The following is an 18,276-nucleotide window of genomic DNA, read 5'->3' as shown; positions in this document are numbered from 1 at the left end:
TGTCCGTCCGTCCGTCCGTCTGTCCGTCCGTCCGTCCGTCCGTCCGTCCGCAATTTCGTGTCCGGTCCATAACTCTGTCATCCATGAAGGGATTTTAATATTACTTGGCACAAATGTTCCCCATGATGAGACGACGTGTCATGCGCAAAACCCGGACCCCTAGCTCAAAGGTCAAGGTCACAATTGGAGGTCAAAGGTCAACAGGGCTTTTTTCCTGTCCGGTCCACAACTCTCCCATCCTTGAAGGGATTTTAGTATTACTTGGCACAAATGTTCCCCATGATGAGATGATGTGTCATGCGCAAATCCCGGACCCCTAGCTCAAAGGTCAAGGTCACAATTGGAGGTCAAAGGTCAACAGGGCTTTTTTCCTGTCCTGGTCCATAACTCTCCCATCCATGAAGAGATTTTAATATTACTTGGCACAAATGTTCCCCATGAGGAGACGACGTGTCATGCGCAAAACCTGGACCCCTAGCTTAAAGGTCAAGGTCACAATTGGAGGTCAAAGGTCAACAAGGCTTTTTTCCTGTCCGGTCCATAACTCTCCCATCTATGAAGGGATTTTAATATTACTTGGCAGAAATGTACCTCATAATAAGACGATGTGTCATGCACAACTTTCAGACCCCTAGCTCAAAGGTCAAGGTCACACTAAACAGTCAAATGTTAACATAGCATGAACAGGGTCTGTTTCGTGTCCGGTCCATAACTCTGACATTCATTAAGGGATTTTAATATCACTTAGCACAAGTGTTCCCCATGATGAGACGACGTGTCATGCGCAAATCCCGGACCCCTAGCTCAAAGGTCAAGGTCACAATTGGGGGTCAAAGGTCAACAGAGTTTTTTTCCTGTCCCGTCCATAACTGTGCCATCCATGAAGGGATTTTAATATTACTTGGCACAAATGTTTCCCATGATGAGACGACGTGTCATGCGCAACACCCAGTACCCTAGCTTAAAGGTCAAGGTCACACTTTGAGATCAAAGGTCAAGAGGATTTTTTTCCTGTCCGGTCTATAACTTTGTCATGCAAAGCAGGATTTAGATATCAGTTGGCACAAATATTCCCCTGGATGAGACAACATGTCATGCGCAAGAACCAGGTCCCTAGGTCTAAGGTCAAGGTCATATTTAGAGGTCAAAGGTCAAATTCAAGAATGACTTTGTACGGAACATTTCTTCTTCATGCATGGAGGGATTTTGATGTAACTTGGAACAAATGTTCACCACCATGAGGCACCCTTGTTTTTAGAATTACGTCCCTTTGTTGTTACTATAAATAGATTTTATTGTAACTTTTTTATTACTGGCGGTAGAGAAAAATCGAGACCACTTTTCTGTGGTACAGCATGCATGTTACATCCAATTTTTAGGTGTATTTTGACCTATCTCTACCTGGTAAAGGGTTTCTTGTGGACTATATAGATTTTTTTTTTTTTTTTTTTTTTTTTTAAAGATTAATTTCCCAAGTGTGTTTGTTATAACATATTGTATATGTAGTACAATATTGTTTATACATCATTGACAGATATCAGTTCATTATGTTATACTGCAGTAGAGAAAATTAGGTGCCTTCCAGTAGGGGACTTTGTATTGCATGGCAATACTTCATTCACTTGTTTTTTTTGGTGTTTAGTCCTAGTCCGCTGCAAAGAACAGTCTTCAATTCCGTTTTCATAAAAGGAAGAACATGAAGTAATGAATGCGTGTGACATTTAGTATGTGTCTAAAAGAAATACTAACGCACAGGAGAAGATGAAAAAATAAGGAAACGAAAAATATATAAGAAGTACAAAAAATAATAAAACAAATTACATCCTCATCACTAGTGGCGTGCGCGTCGCGAGGGGGTGGGGACATGCAGAAGATTACCTGGTGTGTTGCAAGTATGTTAAAGCACACATTTCAATCTACTGCAACAAACAACCAGGATAAGCCAATGAAAGTTTAACCCAACGAATAATAATGAATTCATAGTATTTGCTTCTTTCACTACTTAACATGTATAACATGCCTATGTGTACCCTTTCAAACATTTGTATAGTAGAGTTACAAACAGATGTAAAAATATGTGACTATCAATTTATTAAAAATGAATATAAAAAGTATTGGTTACTTTACATTTGGGAACACCCTGTAGTTATATTTTTTTGTTTAAAAGTACTGTTCCACCCCTTGCATCAACACAATAGTCAAAGACAATGTGTATAATTAATATCTACATATGCTGGCCAAATATGGTTTTGATGCACGGGTGGGAACAATGTTGTATACAGCAAAACACTTTTCATATATATATAACAGGGTACGTAATTCTATTCAAAACAAAATCAATGTTCTATGAAACAAATATTGAGAATTTGACTTTAAGAAATAATCTCAAATATGTATTTTGATGGCATATGTAATTAAATACTTATTTCTTAGTAGTTTATCTTTCACTCTTGGAGTAGGCAAATTCATATAGAAAGTGTCCGAAGTCCTTTCAGGTTAAAGTTTTGGTGCACTTTCGCTCTATCTTTGTTATTACTAAATGGATTTGATTCAAACTTAAAATAGTTGTTCCACATCATCACTCACATCATATGACACAAGGGCCATAACTCTTGCAGCAATATTTCATGTATTATCCCCCTTTTTACTTAGAATTTCAAGTTAAAGTTTTGGTGCAGTTTCACTCTACTAAGTTATTACTAAATGGATTTGATTCAAACTTAAAATAGTTGTTCCACCTTATCACCCACATTATATGACACAAGGTCCATAACTCTGGCACAAATGTTTCATGAATAATGCCCCCTTTACTTAGAATTTAAGGTTAATTTTGATGCATTTTCTCTATATTTCTGTTATTACAGAGAGGATTTGATACAAACTTTAAATAGTTGTTCAGCATCATCATTCACACCATATAACACAAGGACCATAACTCTAGCACCGCACCAGTATTTCATGAATTATCTCCCCTTTTTACTTAGAATTTCAGGTTAAAGTTTTGGTGCACTTTCACTCTATCTCATTTATTTCTAAATGGATTTGATTCAAACTTAAAGTAGTTGTTACACATCATCACCACATCACATGACACAAGGTGCATCACTCTTGCACCCGTATTTCATGAATTATGCCCCCTTTTTGTCATTGTCCAGCATACAAACAAAGTATGTGCAGGGGCTGGACCCATTATACCCAAGGTCAAGGTCACCAAGGTGTTATACTTAGGTTATTTGTGAGGTTAAAGTTTTTCGGCAACCTTTGTTTTTCTGTCATATCTTTGTTACTATTGCTTATATCTTACTGTTACTTCACATAAACATTATCCAGCATACAAACAAAGTATGTGCAGGGGCTGGGCCCAATATACCCAAGGTCAAGGTCACCAAATTGTTATACTTGGAACTATTTTCATGTTAAATTTTTTCGAAAGCTTCGTTTATAGACATATCTTTGGTACTTTAAAAGATAATGACTTGAAATTAAAAACCTTTCTTTATAATCATCATCTGCATGTGTGGTTACAATCTCCTTAACTCTAATTGAATTTTTGACAGAATTATGCCCCTTTCATACTTGAAGGTTTTTGGCAACCTTCACTTTAGTACAATATAAGATAATGACTTGAAACTTAAAATGTATCTTTATCATCATCATCTGCTATAATAATAAATAAAATAAATAAAGAAAATAAAATAAGAATAAATAAAAAAATAAATAGAAATATAATTTGACTTTAGCAAAGTCTTTATACTTTATGTGCATGTAGTTTCTTGGACTGTTTTTTCTGATATAATTTAATTCCATCAAAATAAAGTAGGGATGGCAACGAATAGCAATTTTGGTATTCGAGTATTCGGTCAGTCTTCAGAACGAATATTCGAATATTCGGTCATCAAATTATCAGCAAATCAACTCAAACTCTTATGAATTTATCGTACCCTTAGCAGCGATCTGCATTAATTCTACTTTCGTTTACACCGGAAGTAATTTAGATATTGACGAATTAAGACTGACTTATCGTTCTCATCACTTGTTCATCTTTTTGAATATAAAAGATTTGTTATTTGCCTCCATTTACATATAATCTATATAGGTTTTACTTATTTTTTTTCCGCCATTTGTCCGTAAACTTTTACTTTAAACGACATCTCCTCATAAACCGCTAGGCCAATTTCATCCAAACTTCACAGGAATTTTCATTGGGTGTCGCTCTACAAAAAATTTTGTTCAAAAAATTGAATTCCATGCAGAACTCTGGTTGCCATGGAAACCGAAAGAAAAAACTTAAAAAAATTTCTTCTCAAAAACCAGAAGCCCTAGAGCTTAGATATTTGGTGTGATACATTGCCTAGTGGACCTCTACCAAATATATTCAAATTATGACCCCAGGGTCAAAATTGACTCCGCCCGAGGAGTCATATGATTTTACATAGGAAAATCTTAAAAAAATCTTCTTCTAAAAACCAGAAGCCCTAGAGCTTAGATATTTAACATGTAGCATTGCCTAGTGGACCTCTACTAAAGTTGTTCAGATCGTGACCTCGTGGTCAAAATTTACCCTGCCCCAGGGGTCACTTGATTTTACATAGACTTCTATAGGAAAATTTTCAAAATTTAAAAAAAAAATAAACCAGAAGGCCTAGATCTTAGATATTTGATTGTAGCATTGCTATACACTTTTACAAACGTTTGTTCAAATCATGACCTCTGGGTAAATTGACCCCGCCCCAGGGTATACTTAATTGTAAGGACTTCGACAAATTCTATACCTCTGAGTTAAATCGGATGCCAGATTCGACAAAATTGTTAAACAACCCGTTCAATTGGAGCAAAAGGATTAATTCAAAAGTGTCAAAAAAAATATGAACCAATTGGTGTTAGCATTGCTAGTGAATCTTACCCACACAATTGTTCTAAATCATGACCCCGAGTAAGCTTCAAATAAACCTCATAAACCATTTAACATACATAATGGCCACATGGGCCCTTTTGTAATATATTTACAATGCACTAAGATACAGTATTTAATATTCACACTGCCGATTCTAACGATAATCCGTAAATCTTCTAGATAGAAGTCGCATTTCTGGGATATTGAAGCGATCGCATAAACAAACAGCATTTTATAATGGAGCGATTAAACTGTTCGATCTTTATAACAAATGATTAACCGATTTCAAAATTTAGAAATCGTCCCAACCCTACTTGATTGTACATAAAATTTTTTTCAAAGCTGTCTAAAAATAAACCAGAAAGCCTAGAGCTTAGATATTTGACATGTAGCATTGCCTAGTGGACCTCTACAAAATTTTTCAAATCATAACCCCCGGGGTCAAAATTGACCCCGCCCCAGGGGTCACTTGATTTTACATAGAAAAATCTTAAAAAAATTTCTAAAAATAAACCAGAAGGCCTAGATCTTAGATATTTGACATGTAGCATTGCCTAGTAGACTTCTACAAAATTTGTTCAAATCATGACCCGCGGGGTCAAATTGACACCGCCCCATGAGGTTACTTGATTGTACATAGAAAAATCTTCAAAATTTTCTAAAAATAAACCAGAAGGCCTAGAGCTTAGGTATTTGACATGTAGCATTTCCTAGTGGACCTCTACAAAATTTGTTCAAATCTTGACCCCCAGGGTCAAATTGACCCTGCCCCAGGGGTTACTTGATTGTACATAAGAAAATCTTCATAAATTTGCTAAAAATAAACCAGAAGGCCTAGATCTTAGATATTTGATATGTAACATTGCTTAGTACACTTTTACAAACTTTGTTCAAATCATGACCTCTGGGGTAAAATTGACCCCGCCCCAGCGGTAACTTAATTGTACATGGATAAATCTTCAAAAAATTTCTAAAAATAAACCAGAAGGCGTAGAGCTTAGATATTTGACATGTAGCATTGCCTAGAGGACTTCGACAAAATTTGTTCAAATCATGACCCCCGTCATCAAATTGGCCCCGCCCCAGGGGTTACTTGATTGTACATAGGATAATCTTCCAAAAAATGTCTAGAAATAAATTAGAAGGCCTAGAGCTTAGATATTTGGTGTGTAGCATTGCCTAGTGGATCTCTACCAAGTTTGTTCAAATCATGACCCCGGGTCAAGCTTAAATGCAAACCTTCATAGGAACCATTTAACCAGGTGAGCAATATAGGGCCATCATGGCCCTCTTGTTACATGTTTTTACAGGGATGTAGCCCTCCCGTAAGTAAGGTTCTCTCCACACATATTACACGTAGCCGACTTCTTATCGGATGATCGCGTGAAATACTTTAAAAAGACAGGCGGCATTGCTTGCATTTTGACAGCAGATTCACATAATAGCATGAACAATATTTTCGATTAAATAGGGTGTAAAGTTAAGACTGTGGGGGGTGGGGGAGTCTTATAAAAGATGTATTTTGCTTAACTTTACCCTTTGTCTGAATATTGAGTAGATTCTATTTTTTTCCATACGAAATGCATTTATTATCAAGAGGAATCCGTTTTACATAAAAAATAGTGTTCATCACATTTGACTTGTTTACAACACTTTTCGGCTTTTTTCTTTACTGAAATACATCTTGAATCCAATTTGATTGATATCCGAGTCATTAGTTCAAGTGCTTTCTGATGATTTTTAATTATATGCGGTTCGCACCTACCGAAAACAAGGCGATTTGTAACGGATTTACATCAATTGGGGACTAATAAAGTTTCTAAAGGTAAGCAATTAGCGGTACTTACTACAGCTTATGATGTCATCACCATAGCTATGTACAATATCGGCACGCTAATATACAAAGTGACACGTCTGACAGCGACGGAAGCCATTTTCGCGCGTATTTACTATGAAAGCGAATTTTGGTAAATTAGATAAACGAACATACTGGTTCCTGCATTTGGTTTTTATTTATTTATGATTTTATATTTTTTCTGAATATTCGAATAGTGAAACAGTATTCGAATATTTGTGTCATGAACGAATATTCGAATATTCGTTGCCATCCCTAAAATAAAGGATGTCAGTACTCGACCTTCCATACTTGACCTTTAACCCCTCTGAGTAGTAGGGTCTTTTTATATCTTGGTGTATGTTCCTTTTAAAGTAGAGGTCTTTTATTGAGACATAAATTCATTTTACTGTCAAATCGCTGAATAGTGGAGCATGCTGTCTTACGGACAGCTCTTGCTATGCAAACTCTTCACTGAAGTAAGATGACGGCTGTGTGCTTCAGAAAATACATATGAGACCATTTTTCGTCTGTCAAATATCAGTATTTACTTATTAAACAGGAGGTATTATATACTACATGAAGAATTATGGATCCTTGTTGAAATACATGACACATATATGCACATAATTTAAAATCATGACCAACAGTGGAAATATAACTAGAAATAGACTGTAGTTTCTGTACTTAAGTGCCATTCACCGAACACAATTGAGAGTTCCTGAATATAAATGTATAGTTCAAGGATTAGGAAAAAGCTATTGGAAAATGCTTTAACAAGGCAATAAAACAATAGACGACTCATCTCCTTTGTTATCTTATGTGATGGGAAAAACGAAAGAGGATTTTCACCTTGATTAATACATACCTTCTGCTTATGTGGCTTTTATTGAAAGTCGTGTGTCTTTTCGGCAGTGCTATGAGATAACCTCCCATACACTACTCAACAGTTTATTGCAACTATTTTTAGCTCACCTGTCACATAGTAATGTGACAAGGTGAGCTTTAGTGATCGCCCATTGTCCATCCGTTCACAATTTCTTGTGATCATGATACATGGATAGAGACCACATTTGCAACCGATTTTAATCTAACTTGCACACAACTTGTATTGGCATGATATCTCGCTTCCTTTTGAAAACTGGCCATATCCGGTCATAGGTTCCAGAGTTATGGCCCCTTAAAGGCCAAAATTTGCTATTTTGGCTTTTGCAGCCATATAGAGACTTTATTTATGGTTTGATTTGATTTGATACAATCTGGCAAAATATCTTTAACAACAATAGATCTTGGATTCCATGATGAACCCATCTGATCCCATGGAATCCGTCTGATCCATAGGTTCCAGAGTTACGGCCCCTGATTGACCCCTGAAGCCAAAATTTGTTTATTTTTACTTTGTGAACACGATAGAAGTGACATTTTATATTCAATTTTAACTACACTTACACACAACTTAAGTCACAATAAGATCTCGGTTCCTTTTGAAAACAGGCTAGATTCCATCATGGGTTCTAGAATTACTGCCCCACAAAATTACAAAATTTTCTATTTTGGCCCTTTCAGCCATATAGAGGTTTCATTAATGCTTATATTTGATACAAACTTTCACAGAATGTTTATCTTGATGATCTCTAGGCCAAGCTAGAACTGGGCCATGTGGGGTCAAAAACTAGGTCACCTGGTCAAATCAAAGGAAAAGCTTGTTAACACTCTGGATGCCACATTTATGACCCTGTCTTCATGAAACTTGGTCAGAATGTTCATCTTGATGATTTCTAGGCCAAGTTCAAAACTGGGTTATATTGGTTCAAAAACTAGGTCACACGGTCAAATGAAAGGAAAAGTTGTTAACACTCTTGAGGCCACATGACCCTATCTTCATGGAACTTGGTCAGAATGTTCATCTTGATGATTCCTAGGCCATGTTTGAAACTTGGTCATGTGGGGTCAGAAGCTAGGTCACCCGCTTAAATCAAAGGAAATGCTTGTTAACACTCTAGAGGACATATTTTTGACCCTGTGTTCATGAAACTTGGTCCGAATGTTTACCTTGCTAATTCATATGCCAAGTTTGCAACTGGGTCATGTGGGGTCAAAAACTAGGTCACCACTCAAATCAAAACATTCTAGAGGCCACAAATATGACCCTATCTTCATGAAACTTAGTCAGAATGTTTATCTAGATGATTCCAAGGCCATGTTTAACAGGTGAGCGCTATAGGGTCATCATGACCCGCTTGTTAGATTAAAGGATCTTGGTTAATTAATCAACAGGAAAAGAATTTACATTACCTAGATATGCATTAATTTGTCTGATTTAGATTGGTGAAATACGAATAAATTTAATAATTTTTTCTTGGGAACTTCTTAATATGTATACTTTTAGTTTCATTTTGAAAATACCTCTCTAAAGTGGAAGCTATATTTCTGAAAGTGCACTTAAGTCTGAAAACTTGACAATCTTGAAGGAAATCTCTTTTTAGCTCCCCTGAGCAATGCTCAGGTGAGTTAGTCTGATCAATCGATGTCTGTTGTCTGTTTGTCCGTCTGTCGTCTGTCAACATTTAGCTTGTGTATGCGATAGAGGCTGTATTTTTCAACTGATCTTCATGAAATTTGGTCAGAATGACTCCCTTGATAAAATCTAGGCCAATTTCGAAAATGGGTCCTCTGGGGTCAAAAACTAGGTCACATGGTCAAATCAAAGAAAAACCTTGTGTATGCGATGGAGGCTGTATTTTTCAATTGATCTTCATGAAATTTGGTCAGAATGATTGCCTGGATAAAATCTAGGTCGAGTTCGAATATGGGTCATCTGGGGTCGAAAACTAGGTCACAAGATCAAATCAAAGAAAAACGTTGTGTATGTGACAGAGGCTGTATTTTTCAATTGATCTTCATGAAATTTGGTCAGAAAGATTGCCTTGATGAAATCTAGGTCAGGTTCGAATATTGGTCATCTTGGGTCAAAAACTAGTTCACTAGGTCAAATCAAAGAAAAACCTTGTGTATGCGATAGAGGCTGTATTTTTCAATTGATCTTCATGAAATTTATTCAGAATGATTGCCTTGATGAAATCTAGGCCAGGTTAGAATATGTATCATCTGGAGGCAAAAACTAGATCACTAGGTCAAATCAAAGAAAAACCTTGTGTATGCGATAGAGGTTGTATTTTTCAATTGATCTTCATGAAATTTATTCAGAATGATTGCCTTGATGAAATCTAGGTCAGATTTGAATATGGGTCATCTTGGATCAAAAACTAGGTCACTAGATCAAATCAAAGAAAAACGTTTATGCGATAGAGGCTGTATTTTTCAATTGATCTTCATGAAATTTAGTCAGAATGATTGCCTTGATGAAATCTAGGTCAAATTTGAATATGGGACATCTGGGATCAAAAACTAGGTCACTAGGTCAAATCAAAGAAAAACGTTTATGCGATAGAGGCTGTATTTTTCAATTGATCTTCATGAAATTTATTCAAAATGATTGCCTTGATGAAATCTAGGTCCAGTTCGAATATGGGTCATCTTGGGTCAAAAACTAGGTCACAAGGTCAAATCAAAGAAAAACGTGTATGTGATAGAGGCTGTATTTTTCAATTGATCTTCATGAAATTTGATCAGAATGATTGCCTTAATGAAAGCTAGGTCACGTTCGAATATGGGTCATCTGGGCCAAAAACTAGGTCACTAGGTCAAATCAAAGAAAAACCTTGTGTGTGCGTTAGAAGCTATATTTTTCATTTGATCTTCATGAAATTTGGTCAGAATGATTGCCTTGATGAAATCTAGGTCGGGTTCGAATATGGATCATCTTGGATTAGAAAGTAGGTCACTAGGTCAAATCAAAGAAAAAACTTGTGTATGCAATAGAGGCTGTATTTTTCATTTGATCTTCATGAAATTTAGTCAGAATGATTGCCTTGATGAAATCTAGGTCAGATTTGAATATGGGTCATCTGGCATCAAAAACTAGGTCACAAGTCATGTCAAAGAAAATACTTGTTTAAACTCAAGAGACCACATTTTTGGTCCAATCCTAATGAAAATTGGTCAGAATATTTGTTTCCATGAAATCACTAGGTCAAACATGTTAACACTGTTATGGTGTGTTTCTCAGGTGAGCGACCTAGGGCCATCTTGGCCCTCTTGTTAAATACAGTGAAACACCTTTTGTTCCAGCATCCATGGCTCAACCTTCTCAAACATTTTGTGTGCTCCCTGGTTATTTTCTATATTTTCTTCTTCTTTTTTTGATTGCTTGAATACCTGGTTAGCTTGAACATATTGTTCATCCCCTGATGACCTCAAACGATCAGTGTTTTACTTTACTTGCAGTTTATAATGCTTTATAATGCTTACCAGAGTTTGCTCTATTTTGTTAGTTTAGTTTATGATATTTCAGCTTGATTGTGAGGACATCTTCAAGCTTAATTGAACAACTGTTCTTGTGTCATATGAGAAGATGTAGTCATGACCTCAGTAGAGCTCAAACCCATAAACCCCAAGTTGAGCAGCCATTGAACTTACCACTACACCACATTCAAATTGGTTGAACTATATTAATATTGTGACTTCATAAAGTAACAAAATAGAACACAGGAATTCAGATTATCATCTTTCCAGGAAATGATATAATCGTATTAAACTTCCATTATTCTAAACTGAAAACTGCTCCAAACTACATTTAAACACTCACACGTCAGGCATCTGCTTGGTTTAGAGGGTTCCATGTTACACGTTTTAATAGTATTGAAAGATCTGAATAGGCCCTGGTAAGTATTTGTTAGTGAATCATTCAGCTGCTCTTTTTATGCCCCCGAAGGGAGGCATATAGTTTTTGAACCGTCTGTCTGTCTGTCCGCAATTTTCGTGTCCGGTCCATATCTTTGTTATCCATGGATGGATTTTCAAATAACTTAGCATGAATGTGTACCACAGTAAGACGACGTGGCGCGCGCAAGACCAAGGTCTGTAGCTCAAAGGTCAAGGTCACACTTAGATGTTAAAGGTCATTTTTCATGATAGTGCATTGATGGGCGTGTCCGGTCCATATCTTTGTCATCCATGGATGGATTTTCAAGTAACTAAGCATAAATGTGTGGCACACGACGTGTCGCGCGCAAGACCCAGGTCTAGTTATTTCAAAATCCATCCATAAATGACAAACTTATACTAACTCAAGTAAGGTCAAGGTCACACTAACAAAATAACCATTTTTGATAAGTCTTTCCGACTGACAGATAATTTTATGACCTTGACCCCTGAATGACCTTAATCTTGAAGATCCAATTGTCCTAAACTCTAACATCGGCCATAACTATTCATTCAAAGTGCCATCGGGGGCATGTGTCATCCTATGTAGACAGCTCTTGTTAGTTCTTGATTACATTGCAATATTAAACAAGCAAATTCGATGAATTGGTATCCCCAGCCGAAAGGGCTTGTGGTGAGGAATGGCAAAAAGATATATCCGGCAAAAAGTGAAAGGATGTTAATAAGAAGCAAATAATTTCATTAGTCAAAATCAATTTAACAGAAAACAAATGTTTAATTAAAGAGTATATATTAAATGTATGATACTTTGACCCTGACTAAAGAATTTATTTTGAATGGGATATGCTTACTGTAATAAGCTTAGCTTTTAAAATTAAATGCAGTTAATTGAAATGTGAGCTTGAAGTTTAACTGGAACGAAATATTGTCTTCGAGTGGTTTGACACCAGGTGTTGCTGTTTAACATGTACATTTGAACTTAAAAGGACAGTTGTCCTTAAGAGAACACAGGTAAGATATCTTGAACATGACTGAGGGCAAGGTTTGTGCAGTCACAACTTAACATGTTGAAGGTTTAAACATTTAAAAAAAAAAAAAAAAAGGAATGGAAATATATATATGTATATATACATATATGTATATATTTATTTTTTTAGGGGGTGGGGTGCAGGGGAATGGGAGAGAAAACAAAATTTCACATGCTGAATATAAATATTGATTGAAAATTAAACATGAAAAAAAAAAGGGTAAAAGGGTGAAGTTGGTGGTGGGGGGAGGGGGCAGAGGATGCATGATCAGTGGTGGGCATGACTGGGTGGAGAAGTGAGGTGGGGGAATGGTACAACTTGGAAGGTTTGAAAAAAATCTAAAATAAGAAATCAAAAAAAATTTTTTTTTCTTTTTTTGTGGGGGGGAGGGGGTGTGACCAAGGCAAGTGGGTGACAGGTGCGGGTGCGCAACTTCACATGTTTATAATAAATGTTCACATAAAAGAATGAAAGAAATTTAATGAAATTCTGCCAAATGGTAAGTTTGTTATGTACAAATATGTGGATTTTTAGACAATTAAAGGGCAATAACTCTGAAGTTACAAAAGAAATCCGTAAAAAATTGTCTGTGCACAACCACATTATAGTGCTCTAAATTCTGTTAAAGTTTCATAGTTCTAGGTCAAATATATCAAAAGTTACGATGCAGAAATTGCCATATCTATAGATCTATAGTACCCTATATAGTTAACACTAGAAACTTCTAAGGGCCATAACTCTTGTGTTACTTGGGCAATCTGTCTGAAACTTGATGGGCCCCATAACCTCATAGTGGTGAACATGTATATGAAGATTGTTTGAAAAAAATCTAAAATAAGGAATTTTTTTTTTTTTTTTTGGTGGGAGGGGGGGGGGGAGGTGTGTGATCATGGTAAGGGGGTGACCAGGTGTGGGTACATAACTTCACATGTTTACAATAAATGTTCATGGAAAAGAATGAAAGAAATTTAATGAAATTCTACCAAATGGTAAGTTTGTTATGTACAAATATGTGGATTTTTATACAATTAAAGGGCAATAACTCTTAATTTACAAAATAAATCCGAATGAAATTGTGTGTACACAACCATATTATGGTGATCTAAATTCTGTTTAAGTTTCATAGTTCTAAGTCAAATATATCAAAAGTTACGATGCAGAAATTGCCATATTTATAGTACCCTATATAGTTAATACTAAAAACTTCTAAGGGACATAACTCTGGTATTACTTGGGCAATCTGACTGAAACTTGACGGGCCGCAAGAACTCATAGTGGTGAACATGTATATGAAGTTTTAAATAAATATTCCCAACCATTTCCTAGATATGGCTCCGGACGGACGGAAGGACGGACGGATGGAAAGACGGACGGAAGGACGGACGGATGGACAACGCGAAAACTATATCCCTTCGACTTTCGTCGGGGGATAACAATAGTTGCAATATTTGTTTTTGATATTGATAAAACATTATTTAAAGAAAGAAGAAACCAGTAAATTTTATTTGGACACGGTGTTATTATATTTTCTGGTCCTTTGAGATCATGGAGTGAATTGAAATTCAGTATCGTTATAACAGAATTCCGCTTAAGCTGGTGCTAGGGGATGGGAGGGGTGTTGCACATTTCATTACCTCTCATTAACAGACTTCATCAACCCAAGTAGGGTATTCTTTTCCTTGGTTGCATTCTTTGCTTCCAAAGGTTCTTTATATAGATTTCATAAAACAAAATCTTATTAATCATGATGATAGATGAGCTTTATTAAGCTTCTCATATGATCAACAAGTCGTATTAGTTTCAAAGCTCTTTTATAGCCAACAAGGCATTCAATTCCGAATTAATTGCTACCGTACTTTTTTTGTGTCCAGATTGGTATAAACTACATTTGGACTTCTTGCAAATTCTTTGTTGATTTGAAAGAAAAGCTATAATTAAATGTTGTTTTTTTTTTGTTTTGTTTTTTTTTTAAATTTTGTCATCCAACTTTGAAAGGATTTTTCAAACAATCATTTTGTTCATGTTTTTTGTGAATGATTACACATGCAATCTCGCAGAAAGGGCTGTCCTTGATATATTATTACACCAGTGATATTTATAAAGAATAGACGCTTATTTCTTTCTATACAAAATGTATAGTGAATGTAAATATAAACAGATACTTATCTGGTTGGGCTCATTTATCTCCTGTTACAAATTTTTACGTTAAAGGTCCATTTTTGGTGTTTTTGGTGCAACTTGGACAAGGAGGCACTAGAAGTGGACACTACCATCAACGTATTGTGTCAATCTACAATATATTTTTGTACATTCGTTTTTAGCTCACATGTCACATAGTGACATGGTGAGCTTTTATAATGTGATCGGCGTCCGTCCATCCACAATTTCTTGTGAACATGATAGAGACCACATTTTGCAATTGATTTTAATCAAACTTTCACCCAACTTGTATTGGCATAATATCTCGGTTCCTTTCGAAAACTGGCCAGATGCCATCATAGGTTATAGAGTTATTGCCCCTTAAAGGGCAAAAATTTGCTATTTTGACTTTTGCAGCCATATGGAGACTTCATTTATGGTTTGATTTGATACAAACTTGAACAACAATAGCTCTTGGATTCCATGATGAATCCGTCAGCTCCAATCATAGGTTCTGGAGTTACGGCCCCTGACTGACCCCTGAAAGAGCCAAAATTTGTTAATTTTTACCTTGTGAACACGATAGAAGTGACATTTTACATTCGGTTTTAACAACACTTACACACAATTTTGTGTCACAATAAGATCTTGGTTCATTTCGAAAACCGGCTAGATTCCATTATGGGTTCTAGAGTTACTGCCCCTGAAAGGAACAAAATTTTCTATTTTGGGCCTTTCAGCCGTATAGATGTTTCATTTATGCTTTAATTTGGTACAAACATGCACAGAATGTTTATTCTGATGATCTCTAGGCCAGGTTAGAAACCGGATCATTTGGGGTCAAAAACTAGGTCACCAGGTCAAATCAAAGGAAAAACTTGTTTCAACTTAGAAGCCATATTTATGATCCTATCTTCATGAAAATTGGTCAGAATGTTTATCTTGATTCCTATGCCAGGTTCAAAACTAGGTAAAATGGGGTCAAAAACTAGGTCACAAGGTCAAATCAAAGGAAAAACTTGTTAACACTCTTTAGGTCACATTTATGAAGATAGGGTCATAAATGTGACCTAAAGAGTGTTGTCAGAATGTTTATCTTGATGATTCCTAGGCCAAGGTTTAAGGTCAAAAACTAGGTCAACCGCTCAAATCAAAGGAAAAGTTTGTTAACACTAGAGGCCACATTTACGACCCTATCTTCATGAAACTTGGTCAGAATGTTTATCTTGATAATTCCAAGGCCAGGTTTAACATGTGAGCGATATAAGGTCATCATGACCCTCATTTTTAGCTCACCTGAGCATGAAGTGCTCACCTTCCAGCATCATTTAGTTGTCCATCCGTCTGTCCGCACTTTCATTTAAACAACATCTCCTCTGAAACCATTTGGTGGAAGTTGATGAAACTTTGCCTGGATGTTCCTTGAGTATATCTCTTCCAAAGTTATTCAAATGGTTCTGCTTGGTTGCACATAGGGGCCACCAGGGCTAAAGATAGAAAAATTTAAACAACCTCCTCCTAAATGGCTTGTCCAATTTTTATGGTCCTAACATAACCACACTGGCCATTATAAGCTTTCGCAGAAGCGGTGGAGGATTCGTCAGAGAAGCAGTGGATAAATATGGCCGGCTGACTACATTTATGCTGTCATTGGTAAGTTTTCTGATGAGTTTTCCCATATTTTTCACGTCTGACTGAAAACAACCAGTGAGACAGGAGCCCACATGTGTACTCTTCCAGCCACGGACACTAGTTCATTGCAATTAGTTTGTCCTTCATTGGATGGCCTGGGAAGCACTCATATTTCTGAGCCTGAAGAAGAGTTTTGGCTTTTTTTCTTGCCTTCAGTGGCTGTATCCCTGTGAGTTGCTCCATAAACTATACTGGGGGTGACTTCATTGACCATGTTATAATGCGCAGAGCCTGGTTTTGTATCTTGTCTAGAGACTGTAGATTCGTCTTTGATAGACCATACAGTGAGCCATATTCTAGATGGGGTCTAACTGTGCCCTGATACGTGGGTTTTAGTATTTGCTCATCTGCACCCCATTTTGTCCCGGCAAACTTGCGCATTATTGACACCTTGCATGCCTTCCCCTCTGTCTGGGCTATGTTTGCCTTTTGTCAAAAGTCACTCCAAGATACGTCACCTGAGGTTCTTACCTAAGGGGGATTGTGCTCATCCTGAGGACACCTGCTTTCTGTTTAGACGACAGGGTAAAAAGTGTTGTGAAGGATTTGTCTTTGTTGACGGTGACACACCAGTCTTCAGCCCATGCGGTGAGGACATTCATAGCCTCTTGCATCCTAAGGGTGGCTGTTGTGGCATGCTCCTCTTTGCACGAAAGTACCAGGTTGTCTGCATACAAAGCAGAACTTCTCTGGGTAACTCAGAAACTAGGTCATTTATGAAAAGCAGGAAGAGTGTGGGTGAGAGGATTCCTCCTTGAGGGACACCATGACGTAGCAGGTACTTCCTACCCAATCTGACTGTGAAGGTAGGACTTGAAACACTTTAACATTTGATCTTCCACCTTACTCTTCATGAGCTTTACTAGGAGCCCATCTGTCCAGACCTTGTTAAACGCTCGCTGCAGGTCTATCCAGGTTGCTAGCAGGACCTTTTGCTCTTGACACGCATCTTCAATTTCCTGTGACAGATAGGTTGTTTGGTCCTTAATGGAGCGGAACTGCCTAAAGCCAGACTGCTGTGTTGCAAGAAGGTCGTTCGTTTCCAGGTACCATTTAAGGTGATAGTTAACAAGCCTCTTGAAGGTCTTTTCGACACAACTGGTAAGGCTGATAGGGAGGTAACTAGCTGCCATTTTGGGATTCTTGCCTTACTGGATTTACGTTTGTGGAGGCTGTGTGTTTAGAACGTGTTTGATATTCATCCTGGTTTTCTTTAGGATAGGAATCATCACTGCCTCTCTCCATATCTGTGGCAGTGTAACAAAGGTCCAGCTGTGGTTGTAAAATTCCAGGAGCTTGCACATTGCTGTTTTGCCTAAATGTGTCAGCATCTCATTGGTAATACTATTTGGTCCTGGAGATTTCTTGTTTTTAGCTGCCTGACGGCTGTTTGGAGCTCATTTAAAGGTAGCAGTTTGTTCATGGGCCCTGAAGCTTCCCTGTAGGTCTTCCTCTCTCGTTGCTCTCTTCTTGCCCCTCGCTGTTTTTCCTTGTTGACAGGGATTGTCAGCGAATTTGTTTGCTGCCTGTCTGCCTGTCAACATATCATCATTCTCTTCCACGGTTGTTGAGTCTCTCCCAGATTTCTCATCATTAATCTGCTTCACCAGCTTCCACAGTTGTTGTCCATCCCTTTGAAGGTTCATAGATGATGTTTTTGCTCTACTACTCTTCCTCAAAGCCTCACGTTTGTTCCTGAGGAATTTGGCCTTGGCATGTTGAAGCTAGATGTCGCTCTTTTGTGTCCTGCCTGACTTCAGACAGCTTCCCCTGAAGTCCCTCCAGCTCTTCACTCCAGTATAGTTTGTACTCTTTCCCGGCTCCCCTGGTTATGGACGTCTGGGCAGATTTTAGAATACTTGCGCTGAAGTCCTTTACAACCTTGTTGATGTCCCTGCCCTCTA

Source organism: Mercenaria mercenaria, chromosome 17 (assembly GCF_021730395.1).
Source record: "Mercenaria mercenaria strain notata chromosome 17, MADL_Memer_1, whole genome shotgun sequence".
Lineage (NCBI taxonomy): Eukaryota > Metazoa > Mollusca > Bivalvia > Venerida > Veneridae > Mercenaria > Mercenaria mercenaria.
The sequence above is the reverse complement of the archived record's forward strand: the minus strand, read 5'-3'. Positions refer to the sequence as shown.